This window comes from Engystomops pustulosus, chromosome 1 (genome assembly GCF_040894005.1).
Source record: "Engystomops pustulosus chromosome 1, aEngPut4.maternal, whole genome shotgun sequence".
NCBI lineage: Eukaryota > Metazoa > Chordata > Amphibia > Anura > Leptodactylidae > Engystomops > Engystomops pustulosus.
In genome coordinates, this window is record NC_092411.1 from 197,747,523 (window position 1) to 197,761,836 (window position 14,314).

General features: G+C 47.4%; 1 protein-coding gene across 1 annotated transcript in view; it reads left to right on the top strand.

The window, feature by feature from the left end:
* Positions 1–6,767: 6,767 nt before the first annotated feature.
* The window catches only part of CCSER1 (coiled-coil serine rich protein 1), a 573,345-nt gene continuing 565,798 nt past the window's right edge, over positions 6,768–14,314 (top strand). Inside the window, exon 1 of the mRNA XM_072117766.1 lies at positions 6,768–7,110. The gene's annotated coding sequence lies outside the window, so the exon portion shown is untranslated. The remainder of the gene's footprint in view (positions 7,111–14,314) is intronic.

A 14,314-nucleotide genomic window follows, 5' to 3' on the forward strand; every position in this document is an offset into this window, starting at 1 on the left:
CCTAGCGGCATCCAGACAGAGAATGATCCGAGCAGCGCGGGCAGCGGCTAGTCTATCCCAGGGTCACCTGATCTGGCCAGCCAACCACTGCTATCTACGTGTAAGGGTACCACGTCATGCTGGGTGGAGTGCAGAGTCTCCTGGCTTGTGATTGGCTCTGTTTCTGGCCGCCAAAAAGCAAAACGGCGGGAGCTGCCATTTTCTCGAGCGGGCGAAATACTCGTCCGAGCAACGAGCAGTTACGAGTACGCTAATGCTCGATCGAGCATCAAGCTCGGACGAGTATGTTCGCTCATCTCTAGTAATTAATGAATTGGAGAAAACCACATCATGGGTCTCTAGGTGACTTTAACACCCAGAGACCGGGTCCTGATCCGGCAGCTTGGGTGGGAGCATTAGAAAACTGCTGGGACATCTAAAGACCTCACTGCAGACTGCGTCTGCTGATGTCTAAAGTCAGTGGGCGGTCCCAGAGAAGTTACTAAGAGCTGTTATGATGTATGTCAATTAGTGGGTGCGTATATAAATTAGGAGATTTTATCTATGTGGCATTATACTCTAAGTGACTGTGGTGGTTTTAGGGACACCATTTTTTGGGATGTGCTGCCTGGAGCTGAAGAAGTCTTGTGGTGAATTCTGTAGCAATAAGTAAAGGGTGGAAAAGTTATTAAAGTTGTGTAACTGATAGAAAAGAATTTGGCATCTATGAGGAGCCACCAAGATGAAGACCAGGACCAGAGGTCGCACTAAGATTTTTACAGAAGGGTAATAATACTCCTCCTCCTATTTTTGGGGAGTATTTTTAGCCGAGGAGGAGTATTAAATTTTTTGTAATAAAAATATAAAACTTCTAGCTGTATATAATGTTAACAGACGCTATTCATACATGAAAATCATCTTCACCGCGCGCTCACTACACACACACACAGAGCAGCACGCTCACTACACACACACAGAGCAGCACGCTCACACACACACATACACACACAGAGCAGCACACTCACACACACACATACACACACAGAGCAGCACACTCACACACTCACACACACACATACACACACAGAGCAGCACGCTCACACACACAGATACACACACAGAGCAGCACGCTCACACACACAGATACACACACAGAGCAGCACGCTCACACACACCGATACACACACAGAGCAGCACGCTCACACACACCGATACACACACAGAGCAGCACACTCACACACATACACACACAGAGCAGCACACTCACACACACACATACACACACAGAGCAGCACACTCACACACACACATACACACACAGAGCAGCACGCTCACACACACAGATACACACACAGAGCAGCACGCTCACACACACAGATACACACACAGAGCAGCACGCTCACACACACAGATACACACACACATACACACACAGAGCAGCACGCTCACACACACACACAGAGCAGCACGCTCACACACACACATACACACACAGAGCAGCACGCTCACACACACACATACACACACAGAGCAGCACGCTCACACACACACAGAGCAGCACGCTCACACACACACAGAGCAGCACGCTCACACACACACAGAGCAGCACGCTCACACACACACAGAGCAGCACACTCACACACACACAGAGCAGCACACTCACACACACACAGAGCAGCACACTCACACACACACAGAGCAGCACACTCACACACAGAGCAGCACGCTCACACACACAGCTGCACGCTCACTACACACACACACAGCAGCACGCTCACTACACACACACACACAGCAGCACGCTCACTACACACACACACAGCAGCACGCTCAGTACACACACACAGCAGCACGCTCACTACACACACACAGCAGCACGCTCACTACACACACACAGCAGCACGCTCACTACACACACACAGCAGCACGCTCACTACACACACACAGCAGCACGCTCACTACACACACACAGCAGCACGCTCACTACACACACACAGCAGCACGCTCACACACACACAGAGCAGCACACTCACACACAGAGCAGCACGCTCACACACACACACACACACATACATACATACACACACAGAGCAGCACGCTCACACACACAGCTGCACGCTCACTACACACACACACAGCAGCACGCTCACTACACACACACACACAGCAGCACGCTCACTACACACACACACACAGCAGCACGCTCAGTACACACACACAGCAGCACGCTCACTACACACACACAGCAGCACGCTCACTACACACACACAGCAGCACGCTCACTACACACACACAGCAGCACGCTCACTACACACACACAGCAGCACGCTCACTACACACACACAGCAGCACGCTCACTACACACACGCACACACACAGCAGCACGCTCACTACACACACGCACACACACAGCAGCACGCTCACTACACACACGCACACACACAGCAGCACGCTCACTACACACACACACAGCAGCACGCTCACTACACACACACAGCAGCACGCTCACTACACACACGCACACACACAGCAGCACGCTCACTACACACATGCACACACACAGCAGCACGCTCACTACACACACGCACACACACAGCAGCACGCTCACTACACACACACACAGAGCACACTCACTACACACACACACAGAGCGCACTCACTACACACACACACAGAGCGCACTCACTACACACACACACACAGAGCGCACTCACTACACACACACACAGAGCGCACACACACACACACACAGCACACTCACACACACAGAGCACACTCACACACACAGAGCACACTCACACACACAGAGCACACTCACTACACAGAGTGCAGTGAGCGCGGTGCACTCCACAGGTGGGCCTCGCACTCACCTGGCACTGGTCTCCGGTCCTGCCGGGATCCTACAGCCGAGGAGCGCAGCCCCGCTGTCCACGTGTCTCCCGGGCCTGCGCTCCCGCTCCGGGTCTCTCCGGAGCGCTGCTGACACAGAACACTGTGTCACGTGTCCCGCTGAGCGGCCCGGCGCGCGCTGTGATCGCGCTACTAACATTTCCCTCTATTGCAGCGCGCGCCGGGCCGCTCAGCCTGCGCGCTACAGGAAATAATTGCCATGCGTTCTTTTACGCTTGGCAATTATTTTGGGGGGTAATTGCGCCTCATCACGCGTCTATGACGCGTGGTGAGGCATTAATGCGACCTCTGACCAGGACAGTCAGATAGATGACCAGAGGTAGAAGGTCAGAGCTACAACTGATTAATACAGTAAGTTATGAATATATCTACCTAATGGCAGCCGTGGATTGCAGTAATTTTTTTCCACTGTATAGTAATGTCCAGTATATTCCCTGCTAGTATATATTTGTGTGTGGGGATATATATTTATGTGCATCTGTATTTTAGTGTTTGTTATACATGCTGTAAGTGTATCTATATTTGTGTAGAGAATACACCATGCTGTTTATATATGTGTACTTTGCATATTTAGTGTATGTGTGCATATGTCTGTAGACAAATATATATATATATATATATATATATATATATGTGTGTGTGTGTGTTCTGAGGTATTAAGCGCGGGATGGGGCCGGCAGTGAGGGTGTAGGTATTTGGGGGCCCCGAAGTTTGCATTGGGGGTCCACTGGAGTCTTGTTACGCCACTGGCCAGTTTAGTAGCATAAATGCCCTGATAAATGCCCCCCTAGGTGATATTATATAAATATTATCCAATGTATTTCTATCTTTGTAAACCACAGCAGGCTATCATCTTCCCCACAATTGTTTTCTTTTCTGAAATGATGTGGATATTACAATTTATCTAGGACTATACCAGGGGCGTTGCTAGGGTGGTAAAAGATTCGGGGCACGGGCCCCAATGCATGTGTATTGTACTTTCAGTAATGCCCCCTTCTGTACATAACCCCCTCACATGTGGTTGTGCCAATAACAAGGTTACTTCTGGTATATACAGCTACAGAGAACACAGGAGAAATCCCCATCACCACATCTTATGTTCCTCATTGTTCCCTGGCAGTGTTATCCTGCTGCCGCCCCTAACAATCTCCCCAAATACTGTAAGGCAGCATCACACGTTTGTCTTGCATTTAAACAAAACCAGGTGCGTGTTACCCATCACATGTGTATTACTGGAAAATATATGTGATCAAACCAAGGCCTGTCCTAGTGCCATGTGTGAACACGCTCCAAGAAATGTCCCCCACACAGCCCCCCCATAAGTAATGTGCCTCACACAGCCCCCCAGTAAGTAATGTGCCTCACACAGCCCCCCAGTAAGTAATGTGCCTCACACAGCCCCCCAGTAAGTAATGTGCCCACACAGCCCCCCAGTAATGTGCCTCACACAGCCCCCCAGTAAGTAATGTCCTCACACAGCCCCCCAGTAAGTAATGTGCCCCACACAGCCCCCCAGTAAGTAATGTGCCTCACACAGCCCCCCCAGTAAGTAATGTCCTCACACAGCCCCCCAGTAAGTAATGTGCCTCACACACAGCCCCCCAGTAAGTAATGTGCCTCACACAGTCCCCCCAGTAAGTAATGTGCCTCACACAGTCCCCCCAGTAAGTAATGTGCCTCACACAGCCCCCCAGTAAGTAATGTGCCTCACACAGTCCCCCCAGTAAGTAATGTGCCTCACACAGCCCCCCAGTAAGTAATGTGCCCACACAGCCCCCCAGTAAGTAATGTGCCTCACACAGTCCCCCCAGTAAGTAATGTGCCCCACACAGCCCCCCAGTAAGTAATGTGCCCCACACAGCCCCCCAGTAAGTAATGTGCCCACACAGCCCCCCAGTAAGTAATGTGCCCCACACAGCCCCCCAGTAAGTAATGTGCCCCACACAGCCCCCCAGTAAGTAATGTGCCCCACACAGCCCCCCAGTAAGTAATGTGCCCCACACAGCCCCCCAGTAAGTAATGTGCCCACACAGCCCCCCAGTAAGTAATGTGCCCCACACAGCCCCCCAGTAAGTAATGTGCCTCACACAGTCCCCCCAGTAAGTAATGTGCCCACACAGCCCCCCAGTAAGTAATGTGCCCCACACAGCCCCCCAGTAAGTAATGTGCCCACACAGCCCCCCAGTAAGTAATGTGCCCCACACAGCCCCCCAGTAAGTAATGTGCCTCACACAGCCCCCCAGTAAATAATGCGCCTCACACAGCCCCCCAGTAAATAATGCGCCTCACACAGTCCCCCCAGTAAGTAATGTGCCTCACACAGCCCCCCAGTAAGTAATGTGCCTCACACAGCCCCCCAGTAAGTAATGTGCCCACACAGCCCCCCAGTAAGTAATGTGCCTCACACAGTCCCCCCAGTAAGTAATGTGCCCCACACAGCCCCCCAGTAAGTAATGTGCCCCACACAGCCCCCCAGTAAGTAATGTGCCCACACAGCCCCCCAGTAAGTAATGTGCCCCACACAGCCCCCCAGTAAGTAATGTGCCCCACACAGCCCCCCAGTAAGTAATGTGCCCACACAGCCCCCCAGTAAGTAATGTGCCCCACACAGCCCCCCAGTAAGTAATGTGCCCCACACAGCCCCCCAGTAAGTAATGTGCCTCACACAGTCCCCCCAGTAAGTAATGTGCCTCACACAGTCCCCCAGTAAGTAATGTGCCCCACACAGCCCCCCAGTAAGTAATGTGCCTCACACAGCCCCCCAGTAAATAATGCGCCTCACACAGCCCCCCAGTAAATAATGCGCCTCACACAGCCCCCCAGTAAATAATTCGCCTCACACAGCCCCCCAGTAAATAATTCGCCTCACACAGCCCCCCAGTAAATAATGCGCCTCACACAGCTCCCCAGTAAATAATGCGCCTCACACAGCCCCCCAGGAAATAATGTGCCTCACACAGCTCCCCAGTAAATAATGCGCCTCACACAGCCCCCCAGTAAATAATGCGCCTCACACAGCCCCCCAGGAAATAATGTGCCTCACACAGCCCCCAGTAAATAATGTGCCTCACACAGCCCCCCAGGAAATAATGTGTCTCACACAGTCCCCCCAGTAAATAATGTGCCTCACACACAGCCCCCCAGTAAATAATGTGCCTCACACACAGCCCCCCAGTAAATAATGTGCCTCACACAGCCCCCCAGGAAATAATGTGCCTCACACACAGCCCCCCAGTAAATAATGTGCCTCACACAGCCCCCCAGGAAATAATGTGCCTCACAATGTTCTCCCCCTTCCCTAGTCCCTATCATGTTTCTCACCTCACAGATGCAGCTCTCTCTCTCTTTCTGTGCGCTGCTTTCCCCTGCAGGTCATGTGATCATGACATCATCACAGGTCCTTGAGCCTCTGGAACTCCCGGAGGTAAGGTCCTTGCAGGGGAAAGCAGCGCCTGCACTCGTTCTCATCACGATCTGAGGACACAGATCGTGATGAGAACGAGAGGGAAGGAATCTCCCGGGCAGCGGGGCAGATGATCTGCTGACCCGAGGAGATTCGGGGCACTGGCCAAAAGATCCGGGGCACGAGCCCCGGATCTTTTGACCTAGCGACGCCCCTGGACTATACAGTCTCGTATAGCTGTGTGCAGGTGTCACATTGAATGGTTGAGATGCCCCCAGCTACATCTCCCTCGTCTCTGTGTGTGGGCTTTAAGCATGGAGTCAGTGCTGGGTAGTGCTGCATAGTGTGACAGCCATGTAGAGGGCCCGTGTGACTGGCCTCGGCTATGCTCTGAGGCGTTGTGAGGACGCTGCTCCATTCCTCTCAGTGTCCGCTCAATAAAGCTGTGAGGGAAGAAGGCCGGACACGAAGTCAACGTAAGAGGTAAGGGAGGAGAGGAGAAGCTGCTGCAGTGCTAGTGAGGTGGCAGCCTGCACACACTGTGCACACAGTCATCCCCTCTCCTCAGCTCAGGACTGAGCCCGCCCTTGTGCTCCTCCTCCTGCTCTCTTCTTCCCCTTCACAATCAGCTGCCTGACAGCCTACCAATCCGTCCCCTTCACAACTCCTCAGCCGGCTGGCAGCACTTGGCATGGAGACCCCTGGCATGAGGATTCTTACTATGATCAACTAGAGCTGGCACGGAGCTGGGGAGCGCTGTACTGCACACCAGGAGCCTTTACCGGAGCGAGCCGAGAGGGAGCTGCCATCACAGCCAGGTAGCCTGTCACTGCCAATGCAGGTGTTGCCCCCTGTCCTCAGACTTCTTGTAGCAGATGCAGATGGATGACCTCTGTGCAGGTGGTAGGTGGGCAGGTGATGCGGGGTCAGGGTGCAGTGGTCCTGCTGTGTACTGCAGCATGTGAGCAGGGGAAGGCTGCAGAGATCCCAGAAAACGCCGCAGTCCTTCTAAAGAAAGCATTGGCCAGGAGAGGTGCCCATGGCATGGCTCTGCCAGGCTGTGCCAAGCAGGGGATTAGACATATTGCTTTGTTCTGCCTCTTTAAGCCATGTGTGGGATGTGACAGAAAGTATGTGACACCCCATAGCTATAGGTTCCTCTATATGTGATACTGACTATACGAGTATTACTAGTTATACCCAGTGCATATGATGCATAGCAATAACTTCTATATTTAACGCTTATTAGTCACTGATCATTACAGCTAATGGACAAACATCATTACAGCTCATCCATGGTCAGAGGATGTAATTCTACACCAGAGCTGTCATCGATCAGAACATTCACCCCATAAATAGTTAAAGACCCTGGGCAAACTTTTACACGTGCCCCAGTCCAGCTACACCCCAGGCTCTGCAGCTCTATGGAAACTTTCCATTCATAACATTTATTAATTATTCTGCAGATTTGTTTGGATCCAATTTGACTTTGTTTGAATCCCTTTTATAGAAAGTAATATTTGTTTTACGCCTCCTTGCTTCACAAAAAGGGCGGACATGATCATACTGTCATTTTCTAAAAATCGGGTATTGTTTTGACTTAGAACAAATTGCCTTTCTCGTCATAGTGGATGGAGGTACGGGAAGCATTGTTAAATGTTATATTGAGCAAATGTTTTCTCGATTACTCACCATACTTGGAATTAGGAAGAAGGATTGACATTTTGGGACTAATGAACTAGAGAAAGAAGTTTGCTATTGACTTGAGCGGTCCTATGTGTGGTCCTCTCAAAGGAGCTGTCGGGTATGCATAATATGTGATGGGACAGAAAATCTATCTTGTCTGGGTAAGGGAATGTCTTCTCAAAGAGGTGGCCTTTGTTGAAGTTTCCCCAGTGTGAATTATAATATTAGGAGCACAAGGTCACAGGTCAGTGAACTATTGTATCATCTACTAAGTTTTATAATGGGGCATTTAATACCTTTATTATAGTAACTTTAGCTGCTGCTGAACATCTTCTTAGAAAAAGGTGAGCTACCTGATTATGGATATGGAGCATTTTCACAATTGCTGGGGTACAGTACAGTTGTGTAAAGAACACAACTTCTGAAGAACCTCTTCTTGATGAGAAGCAGCCAATCAGAGGTCCAGCATAGTGATCTGTGACGACTTCTATATGATCCCAGTTTTCATGTTTCTATGTTATAACTTTGTACTATGCACGTGATGCTTTCCATGTCTGTCTACATCTTATTCCGCAGAGGACACTGGAATGTGATTGTTATACCCTGTTATAGTCCGGAGAGGGAATGTAGTAGAATGTCTGCACAGATTCTCTTCCATATATGAGCTCAGTTTTTAATATGAGTTCATTTTTTTTTTAGCTTTTTTTAACAATTGCATGCAGTATAGTTCTTGCTGATACAAGTCCTTTGTCCTGCTAAGTATCCTGCTTTTCCGTCTTCTTAGCCTTTTCTTTGGGCGTAGGATTATACCAGACACTCTCACAACATTCACCTTGTCCATGGCAATACTGGCGAGTGTTCCTTGTGTCCCAATAGTGTATTTATCTGTGGTATCACCATCTATTCCTTGACAAAACCAGTCAGATAACCTACTATAATAAAATCTGAGCTGTGCTCACATACCTGTATGTAAGTTGGTTAGGTTTCTCACCTAGTTGCTGCCATCCCAAAACTCACCCAAAATGGAATGGTTTATGTGGTAGCATTCCAGCTAGAATCGCAGAATTATGCAAGAATTAGTCTGTGATGTGGCTACAATTGATAAGGAGAATACTTTATAAGCACTTCAGTGATCAGCTCCTTTGCCCCCCCCCAACCCCCCTCCAGCAGGAGGCAGGTGGGAAGAGGCCAAAAGGAGGAGAAGACATGTCCTGATCCTGTATTTTTGTATAGAGCTGGGTTATGATGCTGTGTCGCTACATGGAGTTGGGTTCGGTATTGATATACAGCGCTTGCTTTTGGTTCTGTATTTATGTAGTTCTGGTGCTGTGTTTATGTAATGAGCTCGGTTTGGGTTCTTTATTTATGTACCAAGCCTGGTTCTGGTGCTATTTATGTCCATAAGGACTTGTGGGTGATTAAGGGTCCCAAAGTGACCTGCCAGATTATCTGTAAATTGCCTTGGACCAAAAATATACAGGAAGGAACTGTATACAGAGGGTTGCAGGCATCATTTGTATTCTGGTACAATATCTATTTGGCTATTAAGAAGATGCCATGTTTGACTTGTGTTGCATGCAGTATAGTGCTTGCTGATACAAGTCCTTTGTGCTACTGAGTATCCTGCTTTTCCCTCTTCTATACATTGCTGCTTATTATAATTAACTGTAAGAACATACCTCAGCCACTTACATATTCAAGTAAAATATCAAGGGCTTCTTGGTTCCTTGGTTGGCAATCCTGGCAATATAGTAAATCTTTGTGCTATCACCATTTAGTCCTCATCACATCCAGTCATGTGACCTACCTCAAAGAAAAAAAGCAGATTTTTCCCAAAACCTTTAAGTCCTCTTTATTGTTCTGGAGATTGGATTGATGGTGGGCAGTTGCTCACGAACCTGGCTATTTATCTGGATATTAAGAAGGTGCCAGGTTTGTTGTATAATTGACTCCCTTAAAGGGGTATTGTCATCTAGGCATTCACATTAAGTTTCATTAATCTGCCATATATAAACATTTTTTTCAATTAGATGTTATTAAAAAAATGTTCCTGTGTGAAGATAATTTCTCATAAATGTAGTCATATGGTCCCTTAGAAACAAGACTGACTCCTTGGATACAGCCACCTCTGCTGGAGGGATTTCACAAAGAAGCAAAAGGTTTTTGTATATGAAAAGTCTGGGAGTTACGGCATGACCCACAGCCGTCCTGTGGTAATGACCGCTGAAGCCAGGAGGTCAGGCAGGGCTCCATAGCGCATGTCTGGCCACTGTTGCCAAAATGTGAGGTGGTCATATTCGAGGAAGCTATCTCGTTTCTAAGGGACAACATGACTACATTTATGAGAAATTATCTTCACACAGGAACATTTTTTTTTATTAACATCCAATTGAAGAAATTTTTACATATGTAAAATAAATTTAATTAATTGTGAATGCCCAGATGGGAATACCCCTTTAAACATTAGTTGCAGTATTGGCTCCATTTTTTGTTGGGGGTTATACACTCACCGGCCACTTTATTAGGTACACCATGTTAGTAACGGTTTGGACCCCCTTTTGCCTTCAGAACTGCCTCAATTCTTCGTGGCATAGATTCAACAAGGTGCTGGAAGCATTCCTCAGAGATTTTGGTCCATATTGACATGATAGCATCACACAGTTGCCGCAGATTTGTCGGCTGCACATCCATGATGCGAATCTCCCGTTCCACCACATCCCAAAGATGCTCTATTGGATTGAGATCTGGTGACTGTGGAGGCCATTTGTGTACAGTGAACTCATTGTCATGTTCAAGAAACCAGTCTGAGATGATTTCAGCTTTATGACATGGCGCATTATCCAGCTGAAAGTAGCCATCAGATGTTGGGTACATTGTGGTCATAAAGGGATGGACATGGTCAGCAACAATACTCAGGTAGGCTGTGGCGTTGCAAGGATGCTCAATTGGTACCAAGGGGCTCAAAGATTGCCAAGAAAATATTCCCCACACCATGACACCACCACCACCAGCCTGAACCGTTGATACAAGGCAGGATGGATCCATGCTTTCATGTTGTTGACGCCAAATTCTGACCCTACCATCCGAATGTCGCAGCAGAAATCGAGACTCATCAGACCAGGCAACGTTTTCCAATCTTCTACTGTCCAATTTCGATGAGCTTGTGCAAATTGTAGCCTCAGTTTCCTGTTCTTAGCTGAAAGGGGTGGCACCCTGTGTGGTCTTCTGCTGCTGTAGCCCATCTGCCTCAAAGTTCGACGTACTGTGCGTTCAGAGATGCTCTTCTCCCTACCTTGGTTGTAACGGGTGGTGATTTGAGTCACTGTTGCCTTTCTATCAGCTAGAACCAGTCTGCCCATTCTCCTCTGACCTCTGGCATCAACAAGGCATTTCCACCCACAGAACTGCTGCTCACTGGATGTTTTTTCTTTTTCGGACCATTCTCTGTAAACCCTAGAGAAGGTTGTGCGTGAAAATCCCAGTAGATCAGCAGTTTCTGAAATACTCAGACCAGCCCTTCTGGCACCAACAACCATGCCACGTTCAAAGGCACTCAAATCACCTTTCTTCCCCATACTGATGCTCGGTTTGAACTGCAGGAGATTGTCTTGACCATGTCTACATGCCTAAATGCACTGAGTTGCCGCCATGTGATTGGCTGATTAGAAATTAAGTGTTAACGAGCAGTTGGACAGGTGTACCTAATAAAGTGGCCGGGAGTTGTTTTGTGGCACAATAAGATGGGGGTCTGTAAGTGGGACCCAGCCCAGACGTCACAAACATTTCAGATCACTATTATTATTTATTATTATATTGACATTATCTCAAGGTGAGTTGCAGCCGGCACTAGGGATTGTAAACCTCTCTGTCAGGTATTTGGCCTAAGTATTTGCATATGTCACTGCATGTTTTCTACAGGTGGAGATGTAGTGAAGAGCCACAGGCAGTGATTCACATGATTGTAATGAAGGGGACTGCTTGTACAGCTTTCTTCACTCAGTCCTGTCAGCCCCTTATGTAACTTTATACTCGCATAACACTGAGGCTGTGATTCTTTAACCAGAAGTGCTCCAGAGAGGAATGAGGAAGGTGCGACAAGACATGTGACTTCAGGAAACGCCTTGTGTTTACATGGGACTTAAGCCACTTAAGTGTATATCAGCCAGATTATCCATCCTTGTATTGTCAGCCTCATGTCTGCTAGGAGAAGATGCTTTCAGTGATGAGGAGTTGTAAGATCTAGACACAGGATTACTGTGACCACTAAAATGTATTTTTTCTTTACAATACACTTCTGACTAGTTGTCAGCCCAAATAGGTTCAGAGGGCACTATACATTTATTAGAATTGCACTAGGTCTGTAATCCGTCTACCCGATGCCAATTGTAGACACTTTTGTAATTTTCTTTGGCTTTGCGGAGTGTGGCTTAATTTGTAACACAAAAAAAACAATAGGAATCAACATAAAAATAAAACATCTCATTTCATTCATTAATTTCACGCAATAAATTACATTCAACAAAAAAACGAATAACTATAGCTAATAGTACATTTCATTCCCCCCCCCCTTTCCGGTGTCTGACTGTCCACCAATACAGTCCCTTAGTTGAATTAATGTTACTGAACTCTGTCTCTGTGTTTACAAGGGTTTAACGCAAGGGTTAGCATTTAGGACATATATGTGTTGGATCATTTGTTTACTATGTTATAATGGCTTATGGTGGTGCAAATAGACACCAGTGTTTATATTTATTTACACTAGGGTTTATACAGAATCCCCTTAAAGGGGTTTTCCAACTACACTAATTGGTGAGGGTCTCAGTGATGGGACCCCCAGATATCCAGGAATGGGGGTCCAATGGGGTCCATTGTACCCCAGTTGGACCCCTTGTCGCTCCCAAGATGACTGGAGCAGCTAGTTGCGCATGGTTGTCCCGTTCATCTGTATGGAGCGGACACAGATTGCCAAACCAAAATTTTTACGCTTGTCACTTGTCCTGATCATAATCTCAGGGATGTAGTTTCAGATAAGGGCATTTATCTGCCACTTCATGGCACCAGGATTGTGGTGGCATTGCGTAGCACCTTCAGTGACCGACTGCTTCACCCCAAGTGTCATTCCTCCCCGCTGCGATCAGGCTGTCAAACCACAAGCACACAGCAATGTGCTTGAGAGGAGGGAGGGGGAGCCTGCTCTAGCCCCCCCACCTTCCTTGCGGTACGGTGGCCATGAAGTTCATCAAAATTGATGGACCTGTTGCCCATTGAAAGGCATTGGAACGTATACAACCCACACCACAACGGTAAGATACGGGTTGCATACAGCAGTTTTTACACGTTTGTGTGAAAGCAGGCTAAGAAGAAGAATTTCCAGGCACTGTGGTTAAAATTCCTTGGTTTATTAGTAGTTTTTTGAAAAGGCATATCCAACTGCAAAAGGCAAGTTATAGGTGTTAAAGGGAAACTGTCAGTGTTTTCCACCCCCCCCCCCCCTGTAAATAAACATATTTCTTAAAACTGCAATTATTAGGCAGTGAAACCATCCTTAAATTGTTCCTCCTTATGCATATATACTTTCACGTTCAGTTGCTAAAGTTATTTCGGCATGTATGCAAATCACCTTATGTGAGTCTCCTCCATACCCGCTCCTATAGCATAAGGGAGGGGGAAATGAGGGAGCTAATTTCTCTTCAGCAAATCACACATAGTCACGTAGACCCAATGTCTTTCTCATTCTTGAGGAAGGGAGGAATGAGGGAGCTGAGCCGAGTGAAGAGAAAACATGCCCCTTGTGACTTGGTAAGTCCCTTTGCAAGGATCAAGCAACTTTTTTAAAAGTGATTTTAGATAGATCCAAATGATGGATTTTTATACAAAAAAACCTGGGTTACAGTAAGAATTGTGGGTACCTATCATTGGGTTTGATGGTGAAATCTTGCCAACAGGTTCCCTTTAACTATCCATCAGCATACCTCCCAACATTTCTGGAAGGGAGATTCCCCTAAACCACACCCCCAATAGCCCGCTGGCCGGCCACACCCAAAATTTTTACCATAATATCATAATAATAATCAATGTCTCAGTAATAAAAATAATATTAAAAATATGTTTCTGCCCAGCCTGGGATTCAAACCTAGACCTCACAGCTCAACCTGCCATAGAGAGACAGAGCCTCTAACCACTAAGCTATGGGCTTAGGGAATGCATGATGGTGGATTTTTGGTTACTAAGAGCTGTTACCTGTTACTGTGGCACAGTGCCCTGGTATATAGAGAGGGATCTCTATCAGAGATTATTATTGTAATTAATGAGACAATTCTTATTATTTTTATTATC